Source organism: Lycorma delicatula, chromosome 3 (assembly GCF_047948215.1).
Source record: "Lycorma delicatula isolate Av1 chromosome 3, ASM4794821v1, whole genome shotgun sequence".
NCBI classification, from domain to species: Eukaryota; Metazoa; Arthropoda; class Insecta; order Hemiptera; family Fulgoridae; genus Lycorma; species Lycorma delicatula.
In genome coordinates, this window is record NC_134457.1 from 154,526,937 (window position 1) to 154,542,736 (window position 15,800).

Below are 15,800 nucleotides of genomic sequence, written 5' to 3' on the forward strand. Positions count from 1 at the left end.
TATTTTTTAATCACCTACTAGGTGATTAGGAACGATTGTTTTTCAATTTCATAATGTAAAAAAACATATAAAAACTGTATATTAATGACAATGCTGGCAAAGCTTTTGAAGTTAAAATGCATTTGAAATTTTTGTATGTGCATTTATGCACATGTACAAAAATTTCTTAACTATTTTTCATAACACTAGCAGCAAATGATTCACATGGCTGAAACAGTATTTCTGACAATTTAAGATAGAAAAAAAATTCTGAAAATAAGCAATCAAATGAATTCCATAAATTAAATTAATAAATAATTTGGATACTTATTATTTAGAATTTTTGAATCATCAATAAAGTATCTATACTAAATATATGATACAAAGTATGAGTCAGAAAAAAATAAGAATATAGCAAAACCCTAAGTCACTTCCATACAAAAAATCTTGTTACCAAAATATTTTTTTATTCCTAACATGTATGTTGCAATCTGTACAAATAGTGAACAATAAACAGCCACCCCCGATGGATAAATCCAATGAGATTAGGATGATATGTAGGACATGTAAATGAGGTGTAGTCTTGTACAGATTTAGGTCAACCATTCCTGAGGCATGTGGTTAATTGAACCCCAACCATCAAAGTACATCGGTATCTGTTATTCAAATCCATATAAAACCAGCTAACTTTTAGTACGATTTGAACCCATTACCTTCGACTTCAAAAATCAGCTGTTAAACGACTGATTTGCAATGATGTTTACTATTAAACTTGGTGTGAAAAAAATTGAGTCGAAAATTATATTAATTTTCTTCATCCTTATTTTCATTGTAAAAATAATTTATTCACTCTTTCAACGCAAATATTGACGTAAATGTGATATGACGATGGAGGGAGGGATTTTCATACTATGTTGTTAATTTTTAACATTACTTATTTTATCACCACTTTATAGAGACTATAGAAGTTGGAGATAATTCTTTACGTCAGAAATTATACATATTTAAGAAAATAACATAAATGAAAAAATTATCACGAAAATTCAGATAGTTTTTTAAACCAATTTTAAAGAAATTAGTTTCACGTGAAAATAAAATGCGTACTGCATTAAAGCACCTACAATTTTCACGTAATAGCACATTACCACCGCTAGATAGCAGTAGTATGTGTATCTGCAAAAGACTGCTTTAATTCTTTGCCACAAGATGGCTCATTGTACTCAAGTCAATACATAAAAGTAGAGAAACTGCAGTTTATATTATTTTATTGCATGTACAAGTCTAAATAATCCATAATTTTTAAAAGTCCTCTCTGATTTGATAAACCAAATTTAAGAAATGTACAAACCAATACAAATGATTACGAAATAATAGGAATAAATAATTGTCCATGTGACTGTATAACAGGACTACATTAACAAGTGGAAAAAACAACTACTTTCAAAACAGGAAAGTTTGACCCCAAGGTTGCCAACAGTTAACGAAGACAAGAAATTTTATATTTTCATTTCGTAAATTATTATGCAGTTGCAGTGATGCATATATAAAGGAATACAAAAAAAGAAATTCAGTAATGACTTTATTTTGCGGGATATTTCATTTTTAGTTGCATTTTAAAATGCAACTACGTTACATTTTATTTTTTTGGTTAATTAATGATTTAATTTGTTAAAGAAATATAAAAGATCATATTTTAAGCTACATAAACATGTAGCAATAAAGATGTTGACATATATTTACTGCAAAACAGAAACCTACCAAACAAATTAAACCTTCAAAGCGATGCCATGTTTTATCTGTTTCGAGTGATTTCTGTTGGAGTAAACCAGATTTCATGAAATATTTTTATATAATTTTTCCCTTTCATTATTTTCTGAAATACTATTGAGTAATATGTATGAACGTTTAAAAAATTATATCGATGTTGTTTACTTTGCGGTAGCATAATTTTGTTTTAACCGTTTAATACTGGCAACATTGTGTTATTTTCCGGTCATGTTAAACTCTTATCAAGGTCATTCAATGCCTACGGTTATGAAGGTTGGCGATCAATGATGTCATAATGACATCACCCAGTGTCCGCAAGCAAGAACTAATAACAATAATAATAAAACAACATTTAGTAACTTTTTCTTCATTTTATTTAAATTGATACAATATTTTTGAAAGTAAACTGTTAAACCCCGTTTGTTTGTGATTTGAGGTTAGTATCGTATTTTGTAATTGCCTTTACGATTCCCGGCCAATGCGCAAGGTTAAATAGGCATTTGGTTGTGACAATTCGTGACGTCAAAGGAAGTGTATCTTGCTCGGACTGTGCTCTGAGGAGTGTTCAAAAGGAATAAAGTGAGGTAAATATTATGTATTTATTATTATAATTTTAATTGATTTAATGTTGATTAACTGTGAAGAGTTTTATGTTTGACCATTCATTTGCAACACAATTTGCGTTGGTACAGTGTTCAGTTGTTATTTTATGATTAGAAACTACAAATGTCTTGGGACAGCTGAGGATAGCTCGGCATGCTCTTATCTAGTATGTGAATCTTGTTTTGAACTATTTGATGCTAAAGGCAGGTTAGGTACTGAATCCCACTGAAAATTTGGTTTTATGATACTTTTATTTTTATTTTTTATCAATTTTTCGAGTTTTAATTATTATTTTGACCAGGTTATAAACCTTGACCATGATTTTGATTTGGCCTTGGCGGAAAAACTGTATGGGTTTGGTGCACGATAATTTTTTTATGTTGCGCTCATCAGTAATTGCATTCGCATTACTTAGTGTAGAACAATAATATTGTTTTTTAACGCGATGTTATGGAGTTTACTTTATTTGAAGATCTGTTTTTGTATTGTGTAGAATTTTAATGTACACTTTGTTTCGTTATTTACGTTTTTCTATTTGTGTTTAATTTTTATACTTTAGAATTGTTCTACATTCATTAGAAATTAACATTATAAATAATTATACTGTTTTATTGGACTTAATATTTTCTGAAAATGTTTAATTGTAATTTATAAAAACTGTATTTATGTTTATGTCAATAATTGATTTGATATATTCAAATTGTTGAAATTAATATATTTTGTACATTCAAATGAGTTTTTTTAATGATTATAAGTTGGTTACACATTGTAGAAAATATCCTTCATGTAGAATTTTTTGAGAAGTTTGTTTAGTTTAAACTGCTAATTTCTTTTGTCATGCAGCACTGAGTGTTTTCAGTCCAAAGTAGTTTAGCACAAGTTAACATTTTTCATCTTGATAGGGAAGAAGTTATCTAGTGTCCTGCAGTAGATTTATTTGGTAATAAAATTGGATCTTAAATTGTATTTTATGCTTTGTTAAACCAAATAGCCTTTGTTTTATAGAATCATTAAAATAATCCTTTTAAAATTGATAATGACATAATGAAAAATATCCTCAATTTTCTTATGAACTTAAAAAACACTCCTGACTGTATCTTGCATTTCATGAAAAAAAATTACATTGTTTACATCAAGTTTTATGTATATGACATTTGTTTATTTTTAAATAATTATATTAATTATATAAATTAAAAAATTGTTTTTTCTTAAAGACATTTCCCAATAATTCTTATTAACTTAAATTGATATTATTAAAAAAGATTTTTCTGAGTCACATTACGGTAAATAGAAAGTTGAACTTATTTTCACATAGTGCTTTTTTTAAATAGATAATTTTTTAATAGTTTGATTGTATTTTTAAGCATTAGAAACTCTTTGTGTTTATTGAATAGATTTATGATTATTTTGGTGACTCTAATTCTCTGTAACTCCCCATTGTGTTTTATGTACCATGATGGATAATGTGTTAATGAATCAGTCTGTTTGTTTTCCTACGTCGGCTTAGACAGCTTTTCATCTGTGACCTAAAAAAAAAACAACAGATTATCATTGGAGCGTAATGAATTTTCTATAATTACTTTTTTTGACACTGAAAAGGGAAATCTTATTATTGGATTTTAAGAGTCATGGATTAATATTAATTCTAGTCCATGGAATCAGCCATCAGAAATTGAATAGTGTCCTTTTATTTCATCTACAATTCTTTATTTGAATAGTGTTCTTCCTTTAATTCATATAAAATACTTCATATATTCTTTCTAATTGTGTATTGATGTAACTAATTAATGTCTGACTACAGTGTGTGGATTTTTTTTTTATAGCCAATTTTACTTTTGTTAATGTTATTTTTTGCATCTGTGCTTGGACAGTGTTTATTTTCTGTAATGTAATTTGAGAAGGAGGGTTATGTTTGCAACAGCGGATTTTATAAAACATTAGTAAATGAATCAAATGCTAAATGATTTGTATTGATGAGGAATGCTACTGTATATGACAGTCTGGAAATTTGTGAATATTGGAAGCTATTTTTGTGGCTTGGGTTGAAGATTAAAGAAGTAAAAATTGTCTGAAATTTTCCATTATTATTGTGATTTTGTATCTTACATCTTTAAAGAGATGTTTGTCTTTTGTTTTAAGCAAATCGGTTTAGCTGTCACAACCAACACATTTTTACCTTAATTTTTTTTTATATTTCTGTCTTTTTTGTCTATGAACATCTGAAAAAATGTTTTGTTTGAGGTACCTTTTGAGGGCATAATCCCTGTTTTTTTTAGTGTGGTATTTTAAAATCAAAATGCCACACTTTGGTAGCTATTTTGGTTTGTGTTGGAAACTAAACAAGTACAAATAATGTCTAATGTCAAATAAGTAATAATAATGTCTAATAATATAATAATTTTTTTTAATAAATTTGTCTTTTAATATGAAATGTTTACAAAGTTAATTATTATATCCATAAGATTATTGAAAGGAAAAATATGTTGTCAGTATTGTGTATATGTTGTCAATACTGTGTCAAAAGCTACTTCAAAGCATAAAGAGATATGATAAAATTGGTACTGATCTACGCCTGTTGATCTGCTTTATAACTCTGATAGATTTTATCTATCTATCTATTTAAAAAATATAAATAATTTATTTTTTCAGTTTAATGTCTAGATACAAAATATTTGTTCAGCTTAATTCCATGAACAGTTTTACAGAAGTGACTACATTTTAAAGTTTTGTGTTAAAAATTGTGCATCTTAAGGGTTGTAGAAGTCCAACTTGTATGGTGTTTGTTACATGGCTCGTTTAACATTTATAAGTTTTCTGAACTTTAATTGACTTTGTGTTATCTTTTGCTTCATAGCAAAATGTTGTCAACATATTATAAAATTTCTAGCCAGTTACTAAACCTAGCCATTTCATGCTATTACAATTTACTTTTGTTTTAATAGATGTTCATTAATACTATCAGAAATGTGAGCAATATCTTACTTCAGTTCTGTTTTAAAGTGTGCTAGTTACATTTAAGTATTTGATTGCCATACTTTATATAGTCTATAGTACTGCAAAGCCTTACTAGTTTACTTTTCTTAATCTGTTTTGTACTACTTCATTTGACAACCTTTCTGTTATTCATTTAGTATATTAAGTATTTATAGTGTAGCTTATTAGATTTTTAAGTTGAAAAATGTCTTCAAGTTACTTTAACATGAAAGAAATTACTTCCGTTTTATATTTCATCTATTAGTATTAATTATAGATGTATGTTTTGGTGATGATAATTTTATAAATTATGGAGCTTTGAAAATAAACAGTCAAAAAACAAGACCAATTTAAAATGATTGCTTTATTGTAATATTATTTATTTGGTAATAATATAAGACAATTGTCTTATTAATTGTGGGAATGGGTGATACATAATGTTTTTTAATGAATTATTTCTTTAGTATTCAGAAAATTATAGAATTTCATAACTTAATGTTAAATTTTTTGATGAATCAGTATGACAAGATATAATAAGCATTTTTTAAAAATCTTTGATGACTCTTTTTAAAACTTTATTAAGTTGTACTTAAGATCTTTTCTGAGTTAATCATGCAAAATCTTCTTCAGTGAAGTCTCAGATATTTTGAGTTATTTTTAAGAATTTATTTATTATTTTTTTTTGTCTTCAGTCATTTGACTGGATGCAGCTCTCCAAGATTCCCTATCTAGTGCTAGTCGTTTCATTTCAGTATACCCTCTACATCCTACATCCCTAACAGTTTGTTTTACATATTCCAAACGTGGCCTGCCTACACAATGTTTTCCTTCTACCTGTCCTTCCAATATTAAAGCGACTATTCCAGGATGCCTTAGTATGTGGCCTATAAGTCTGTCTCTTCTGTTAACTATATTTTTCCAAATGCTTCTTTCTTCATCTATTTGCCGCAATACCTCTTCATTTGTCACTTTATCCACCCATCTGATTTTTAACATTCTCCTATAGCACCACATTTCAAAAGCTTCTAATCTTTTCTTCTCAGATACTCCAATTTCCATATGAAATTTCACTTCCATATGAAGCGACACTCCAGACATATACTTTCAAAAATCTTTTCCTGACATTTAAATTAATTTTTGATGTAAACAAATTATATTTCTTACTGAAGGCTCGTTTCGCTTGTGCTATTCGGCATTTTATATCGCTTCTGCTTCGTCCATCTTTAGTAATTCTACTTCCCATATAACAAAATTCTTCTACCTCCATAATCTTTTCTCCTCCTATTTTCACATTCAGTGGTCCATCTTTGTTATTTCTACTACATTTCATTACTTTTGTTTTGTTCTTGTTTATTTTCATGCAATAGTTCTTGCGTAGGACTTCATCTATGCCCGTTCATTGTTTCTTCTAAATCCTTTTTACTCTCGGCTAGAATTACTATATCATCAGCAAATCGTAGCATCTTTATCTTTTCACCTTGTACTGTTACTCCGAATCTAAATTGTTCTTTAACATCATTAACTGCTAGTTTCATGTAAAGATTAAAAAGTAACGGAGATAGGGAACATTCTTGTCGGACTCCCTAAGAATTTAATAGATAGTTTATTTTTCAATTTGATGTCTAGATAGAAGATATTTATCATAGCTGAATACTTTGTTTGTTCCAAGTTGTATTTGTTTATTAAATATGATTATTTTTGTTAACAAAAGTATGTATGTAAGTTCACATTTTTTACGTGTGTTGAGTTCTTGGTATACATGTGAAACATCTGTGATTAACTCTTCGAGTGTATAGTAGAATTTTGCAATTTTTGCTGGGAGAGTTTTGGCAGGTGTTTAACCAAAATATTTGTTTTTCAAATCTTGACTTCATAATTTTTGATTAAAATAATTGTCTTTTCATTTTTAATTTATTTACAATAGACTACAATAAACTTGGAAGTAATCCAAATTTATAAAAAAACATTTTTTTTATAATTTTTTTTTACTACCTTAAACACATCCACATGTCTATGTATAATACTTTTATGTTAAAATGTTTATGCAATCACTTTTACTTTTTGCAAGCTAAAAAGTTTATTTTTTCCTCTTGTATCGCGCACTAGTACTCTTCAGGAAACCAACCAGCTTTTTAAAAGATCTTTTATAAAGTAATTTTATTTTTGTTGTAGCTTAAAGTAGCACTCCTAATAAATATGAAAAGCAGTCTGTATGACTCTTAAGACGTTCATAAAATGCCAAGTTCAAACTATCCTAAAACATTTGAAATGAAGATTGTTAATTAGAGATTAAAATAATAGTTATTGTTTCATAATTAGTTTGTTCGATATCTTGATATACAGACATGATTTTTTTTTAAGTGTACCCACATCCATGAAAGAAGAGAAGTGGGCGTTTTTGGAACATAATGTTCATATAATTGAATGCTAGCACTTATAAGTAATAATAATTATGTGGTATGTCTCATTTATAAGTATTAATAACTATGTATGTGTGTCTCATTTATATCAGGTAATTTGCAAAGGTTGAATTATTTTATTCTGCATAGTGCTTGTGTATATTCTTTGTGTCTGAAGGTGAATTTGCATTTACTTTTTCTAATAATTTAGGGTGATCAGTAGAGTTTAATTTGTTTATTACTATACTCATGGCTTGCTTTGTTTGTCAGTGTATATTTTTTTCCAGTTATATTTCTCATAGTTTTAAAGCAACCTTCTTTCCTGAAATTGTTGGCAGTTTTGTATCTTTGTTGGTGTTAGGTATTTTGTGTCAATAGGTATGTTTTATTTTGTTTTGTACGTCATGTACAAAACATGACGTACAGCATGTTAACTGTTAGTTAACAGAATTAACAAGTTCGAGGATTTAAAAATTAAAATGTTGCATTCTAAATTTTAAAACAGTATGTTCAAAATTTAACATTATAGAATTAACTGTTATTTCCAAAAAATTAATATTTAGTCTTACATCTCCTTTGATAAGAGGTTGTCCAGACCCACTCTGGTTAAGTCATTTTTTGTGCCCATATTTTGCTGTGAAAGTCAGTTGAGGTGTAATTTGTTGGTGTGTATAAGGAATGTGTGACATTGTCTTGTATTGTCTTTGTACCGGAGGATGATGTCATCAGCATAGCTGATATTTGCTACAACTGACATGCATAATCACAATACATCTAATCACCCTCGCATAGCACAGACACACTACATAAAACTATGGGAAAAAAGCAATTGCAAATAATCTATAGAAATATGACATTTACCATATTTTCAGATTTAAAAATCTTAATTTACTGATTTGATTCAGTGCATATAACACATTGTTTCTTAGAGAAAAGGTTTATTAATATTTATTTATTATTAAAACAGGAACAATATGCTTATACCCAATTACAGTTGCTTTGTAGTAGATGAATTTTGTAGCATATAAAAATACCAGCCCTGATAGGGATTCAAACCCAGAACCTTCCAGATGAAAGACAGAGATACTATGAATCTACTTGGGTCAATATTTTATCTGTTTCAGTCTTTTTTTTATGGCAGCAAGTGTCTTAGGAACAAGTAGTTGCTGTCTTTGAGAATAGTGTTGTTCATATTAAGTCTGTTTGTGAATAGATTGGTGTCACCTGTAGACTAAATACCAACAGCATTTAAGTGGGTTTAGCAGTGAAATAGTGAACTGGAAACCGTTTAATTTTCCACTTTCTGCAAAAATATCATTTTTCTGTCATAAGATCTTGTTGTCTTTTCTTTTTTTTTGTAATGTCTATACCATTTTTGTATGATCTGATTTTTATATCGCTTATGGTTTTGAAAGCAACACGCAGTCAGCTGCACGTGATTGCTTGTACAATTGTAGTCACCTGCAACTTTATATGAAATCAAAATTTCACACACTGTAGAAATTAAGTCTTTGAACTCAATAAATGTCACCAAAAGCCCACGTTATATAAAGAAACACTACATACATCAATGAATGTGTTGAACTACTTACTAATGTATTTTCTTACTACTCGTAAGAAAGGAGTTTCTAACCACTTTATCAGGGGTGCCTTTGCAAGAATGTAACTGCTAACTGCGTTGAAAGTGCTGAATAATTGGTGGGAATTATTCCCACCAATTGCTGAATAATTTGAACTTAATTGGGAAAATGAGTTATTAATAATCTTTGAAAATCTCCGTGTTAAATAAAAATAAATGTTAGAAAATCTCATTTGATTCTAGATAAATATAAAGAAAAAAAATTAGGTGCTAGTTGTAATGTAAAGTTTATTGTTTGAAAACTCATCAGCAAGTAATCTCTATCCTTCATTTACTAAAATTTAGAATTTATTTATGCCATCTTAAAATTGATTTTGCTTGGCGTTGAAGCATTGTATATAATGCATTGTTTTCAACAAGGAGTACATTAATTTGTTTTTGTACACTATTTTGTCTTATATTTCTTTTGGCTGTATGCGCATGTAAAGCATATGAGGTATGAACAGCATGAATCAGAATAATTTTCTTTGAAAGTTATGTTATCGTTTTACAGCCAGTGTAGCATACAAATGTAAAAGCATCACTTGTGGGGCACTAAAAAATATTATTAATTTTCTATTTTATCTGTGCTTTTGTTTAATGTAACAGTTTTCTTTATTAGTTTTTGTTTAATAATTTTCATGTTAACTTGTGGAAACCTTCTTCTCTTTACATTCTTTAGTTTCTATTCCTTTATGTCTTATTTCTCCATTCTTGTTTAGATTATTTTCATTATTTATTTATTAAAATCAGCTACAAATATTCAAGTGTTAGATTGATTTTCTATATTTCACACTTTATAGAAGGTTTTATTATTTTTTTTAGTAAATTTTATCATTTTGCTGATAAACATCCAGTAAAACTGCACCAGTGTTGTTTAATTAAAATAATCGACAGGATCAATTTATTTGTGGCTTTGATCATTGACTTTTATCTTCAAATAATTTGAACTGTTTATTATTGAATAATTGAATTTCGTGGAACTTCGTGGAACCTACTCCCTGAGATAATATTCTGTACAATCATTTATAAGTGATGCAATTTGTCATTTTTACTCAGAACTTATAAAGATTCTTGTTGAAGTTTTTTTAGTTTATTGTTGTATCGTTCATTTAGTTGATGTTTTTATTTAATTAATTTATTTTGATTGTATGTTAGTAAGCATATTTACAAAGTAAATGAATAAATTTGATTATAAGCTTAAAACTGTGAGAGTTGAATATTTGAAAAATATTTTATCGCTTATTAGCAAAAATATATTGTGTCAGACTTCTGCACTGATCTTTATTTAAAATTATTCTAAATGTTGTAACTTAAAAATGTGTCCATTTGCTCAAAGTCCTCCTCAAGAATGTGACATGCACATCTTCCTTAATGTATACAAGTAATGGGTTATATTTATAGTATAGCTGTATTTAAATGTTATAAAATTTATGTTATATTTAGGGGAATAGAAAAGACTTAATCTTACATGATTGTGGATATATTGTGTTATTTCCATTCAGGAGTTAGGTTGTTTTAATATATAAGAATAAAGTGTATATTCTTTTCGGTATTAATGTTTATTAAGGACAAAATTGTACTACCTTGCAGTGCCAGAAAAATTGGTGAACTGCAAGCAATAATATTGATGTTTATAAAAACACAAAAATATTACTATTTCCTCATTTCGTATGACAAATGTTTATATTTGATTTTATTAGAAGTGGATGTTGAAAAATGTATTTTATAGTAATTGTAGCATTTTAAATGAAGACAAAATACAATATTGAACAGTTACAGTAGTTTTGGTATAAAATGTTTAACTCATTAGTTTACCTTATTTCTAGTTTGTTGTTTAGCTTATCACTTATATTTTTACATGCAATATTTCAGTATTTTCTGTTGGATATTTTTATTTCTCGGATAACGTTTCTTTATTGCTTTTTTCCTGGCTTAGGTTACCCAGGCATCCTAACCAGAAACAAGGTGTTGAAATTTTACCATATGAACTAAATATATTGCGGATTATTGTAAAATTACCTTAAGCAGTTTCTTAAAATATTTATTTGCCATTAACAATGTAAATCAACAAGTTTTAATTTTGTTGTCAGTTTTTGAACTTAACTTTTAGTGATAAAATTATAATAAATATGACTTTCAAGTAGCTCAATAATTATTTGCAATATAGACAGCTATTTAATGCTCCTTTATAAGGAATTATGAAGATAAATAATTGATTCATTTGGAAGTTAATAACACTTGAAATAGCTGTTGTGTTGTGGGAAATTATCCATGTTGTTTTAAAAAGTAGCAAAGCCATTTTGAAAATATTAAATATCTGATGCCAGGCTTAACAGGAAAATAGAAAAATGAATGTTGATTTCCCATCACATTCATTACTTAGCTGAGTATACTGATGTGTATATCAGCATGTTAGTTCTGCTGAAATGCAGATTATATTCATTACTGCAAGTAATACATTCACTTGATACTTTACAGCAGCTTGCTGTATTATGAAAATCACTACTTTCAGACAAAGCTACTCTGACTAGCCTCTTGTACCTCAAATGATTTACAATCATCTTGAGTTATATTAAAGATGATGAAAATGATTTAAACTGTCAAATTAATGTATCTCATTTTGTGAGAAAATTATGCATTGATTCCACTCAATAGAGAAAAATTGTTTGAGTAAAACTTTTAAAAGTCTCGTATTACATGCTTTTCAGTTGCTTTTACTTTCACAGACTGATGATGCTGTTTTCCTTCCTGGCATCAGCTGATATTATTGCTGGTGATTTTCTTGTGTTTTGAAGTCAGTTAGAATATTTAAAAAAATTATGAATTTGAATTGTTCTGTTCATTTAGTATTTATTGTTAAAGATTTCACAGTGTTAGTGCGTTAAGATGTGGTCTTTCTTTTGCTTATGTGTAATATCAAGGTTGTAGATTTTGATATGCTTCTATGAGATGGTTGGGAATGCTGCCTCACGGTATAGAGTGCTTTTATACATCCATTGTACACGTTTATGTGCTGCTATCCAGTGTTGAGCATCAATCGGTTTAGGGGCACTGAGTTTTGTTGTGAAGGCTACATTTTATCCAGCCTTTTTAAATTTGTTAAACTTATTTTCTCTTTCACATTGTGTGTGGTAGTTCATTTGTTGTGTAATGTATTTTTTATCATTTTTTAAATATTTATTTATCTCGTTGAGGAGTGAATCAGTGAGAATGTTATATCTACATACACTGATTATTTTATTACATTATGTTCTTTTATGTGATCTTTGGGTGACATGGCTGCATAAAGTAGTCTATGGATAATTTCTATTAGAAGATATGAATAGTTTAAAAATTTTTTTTTTTTTAAATAACAGCAAATTTTTTTCATGTAAAATTCTGCTATTAATTGTGTACATGCTACTCCTCACACTTTAATGTTCTATTAATTGTTGTGCTGAACGTATTTATAAAATCTGTATGCCTTTTTTGATTTTGTTAATGTAGTCCTTTTCAGTTATTTTCGATCATAGATTATTTTTGTAGCTTCTTTATTAATACTTGAAAATTGTAATGAGTGTTTTCAGTTCATCATTGCAGTTGGTATGCTTATTTATATCTAAAGTTTGATTTATTATAATCTGATTATTATTAATTAGAATACATTTGAATATTAATTAATAAATTATTATATTCAAGCATCTTAAATTCATTGCTGTTCATCTCTTTTTTAGATTCAGATTTTTCTGGTTATTAATATTATATGTTTGCAATAGATATTATATGTTTTACATTAGATTTGTATCTTTTAATACAAATCTGTTATTTAATATCTGTCATTGTTAATTAAAATTTAAAGACAAGGATTTTTATTTTTTTATTGATGTAGGAGTGAATTGATGTAGTTTATTCAAAATTATTTATTTAAATATGTGTTTTGGTAATAATAAATACATATTTTTAACCAAAAATCATTCCCTGTGTAAATGGATGTATGGTGGTATTATTTGTCAGCGATGTCCAGTTTAAGAATGGTTATTTATTGCTTTTTGAATTCCTTACATTGTTTTGCCTATTTATGATCGATAGCTAATAAACTTTAATTGCTTTAATATGAACTATTAATTTTTTATTGTTTTCTATTGATTATTCTATGAACTGATCCAGAATATGAATTGATTGCTTTTATTTATATTTTTAGAAGAGAATGTGCATTGTCCCATCACTAAAAATTAAAAACTTTTAATGGAGGAAATCCCTCCATAAAAAGTTGAAGAGGTTTTGAGTCCAATGCCTCAGGGAATTTCAATTAATTGCATGTAACGCATTAACTTTTAAATTTTGCAGTATTTTTATGAGTTTTTTTTTCTATTTATGACCATAATATTTATTCAAATTTTATGCTCCTGGTTATTTATTTAATATTTTATATTGCCATTGCTTCTTAGTAGATCTTAAACGGGCACAATTTGAGGTGTAATATTTGAGATTTCCCTTATCCAAACTGAAGTAGTGATATTAATTGTACCATATTGAATGAAATCCAGTTAAAAGTAACCGCTTTCATATTGCAACCTTTTTTCTTCTGAACTGCGGCAGAGTTATTTTTACACTTCGACCTACAACAATGTGAATTGATGAATTGGAGATTTTCGATTAATGTTTGTTTGCAACATTTGTTAAATATTGTTCCTTTTACAACAATAATAGATGTGATACGAGGGGCACTCAAAAAGTTGTCTACCTAAGGGTGTTGCAATTTACGTAGTGAGATGTTTGATACCTATATGTAATTCATAATATGTGTGTGTTATGACCTAATTCTTATTGAATTTCTTTTACATGTGTTGAAGCAATAGTCCTCTGAATAGTAATCTTGCTATGGCAATGGATTTGCAGAAATTGTAGCATCGATCAGTCATGAAGTTTCTCACCAAAGAAGGGAAATGTCTGAAAGACATCCATAGCAGGATGGTGACTGTGTGTGGTGATAATGTGCCTTCACAATACCAAATGAAATTCTGGTCCAAACAATTTAAGTGGAGCAGGGAATCCATTGAAGATGATCCCTGCAGCAGAAGACCAGTGGAAGCAACCACACCTGACATCTGCCAGAAAGTGGACAGATTGGTTATGGAAGACAGATGTGTTAGGGTCACAATACTTGCTACAGAATGTGGAATGTCTGAAGGAACCATTATAACAGTACTTCATAACCATTTACAGATGACAAAAGTCAGTTAGTTACCTATGGGTCCAATGAAACCTCACATTTCATCAGAAGCAGTGTTGTGCGCTGTTGAGTGTGGAGAACTTGCAACTGTGTGAAGGGAATCTTATGGAGTCTTATAGGACTTATAGGAGTCTTAAAGGAATCTTCAACAGGTTGGTTACTGGGATCCTGAGACCAAACAAGAGTCCACACAGTGGAAACACAAAGGATCCCCAACACTCAAAAAAATTCAAGACCGAGCTATCAACTGGGAAGATCATGGCCACAATTTTCAGGGATAGTGAGGGAATTTTGTTGATTAATACATGGAGCACAAGCAGACTATCCGTGATAATGTCTACACTGAGTATCTTCAGAAGCTACAGGCAGCGATAAAGGATAAACGTTGTGGGAAGTTAACCAAAGGTATCTTACTTTTGCATGACAGTCCCCCAGTCGACTCATCACTCATTGCAAAGCAGACTTTGAGAGAGTGTGGAATTCACAAACTTCCTCACCCTCCCTGCAATCCGAACCTGGCCCCCAGTAATTTTTTTCCATTCAGAAACCTCAAGAAAAATGTTCAGAAACCTCAAGAAAAAGAAGAGTTGACTGTTTCAGGGTGTTTTGAGGAGCAAGAAAATAATTTTTTTTTACTCTGACATAACCTCTGTGCAGGCTAAATGGAGTGTGTGGAAGTGCAAGGGACCAATATTGAGAAATAAAAATGACACTACCACTCTTTCTAAGAAGGTAGATAACTTTTTGAGTGCCAGTTGAGGTTTTTACTTCAAGTTTTGATTAAGTGTTGTAATAAAGAAACCACTGGGTTAAAAATTTTAACCATTTTAATTGAAAATAAAAACCGAATGTTCAATTAATTGCATTTGAATGTATAAATATTAATTTCACATTTTTTGAAATTTACTGATCTGTTACTAGTGGAATCCTGTGAAGTTTTACTGAATAAAAAGGTAGGAAAAAAGTTCATTGAAAAGCATTCAAATTTCAAAATGTTTGTAATGATAGAAATATGCATTCTGTATATATGATAACTTATCAAACAGCATTTGTAGATCAGTTATTATAAAAAGCCTTTTGATTTTATGTAGTTCAAAGAGATTAATTTTTAATAGTGACAAAAATTTCTCATTTTGAATCAGATTAAAAAAAAAAAACAATAATTTCAATTATTTTTATTTCATTAATTCTTCAGGAATTATCTGAGTTGTTATTTGAGAGTTGATATTGAGAGTTTTACCTTTAT

The 15,800-nt window shown here is 28.7% G+C and overlaps 1 protein-coding gene across 2 annotated transcripts in view; it reads left to right on the plus strand.

The window, feature by feature from the left end:
- Positions 1-2,016: 2,016 nt before the first annotated feature.
- Positions 2,017-15,800, plus strand: part of Mef2 (myocyte enhancer factor 2) — a 362,113-nt gene continuing 348,329 nt past the window's right edge. For both annotated transcript variants that reach the window (XM_075360828.1, XM_075360832.1), the window contains exon 1: positions 2,017-2,330. The gene's annotated coding sequence lies outside the window, so the exon portion shown is untranslated. The remainder of the gene's footprint in view (positions 2,331-15,800) is intronic.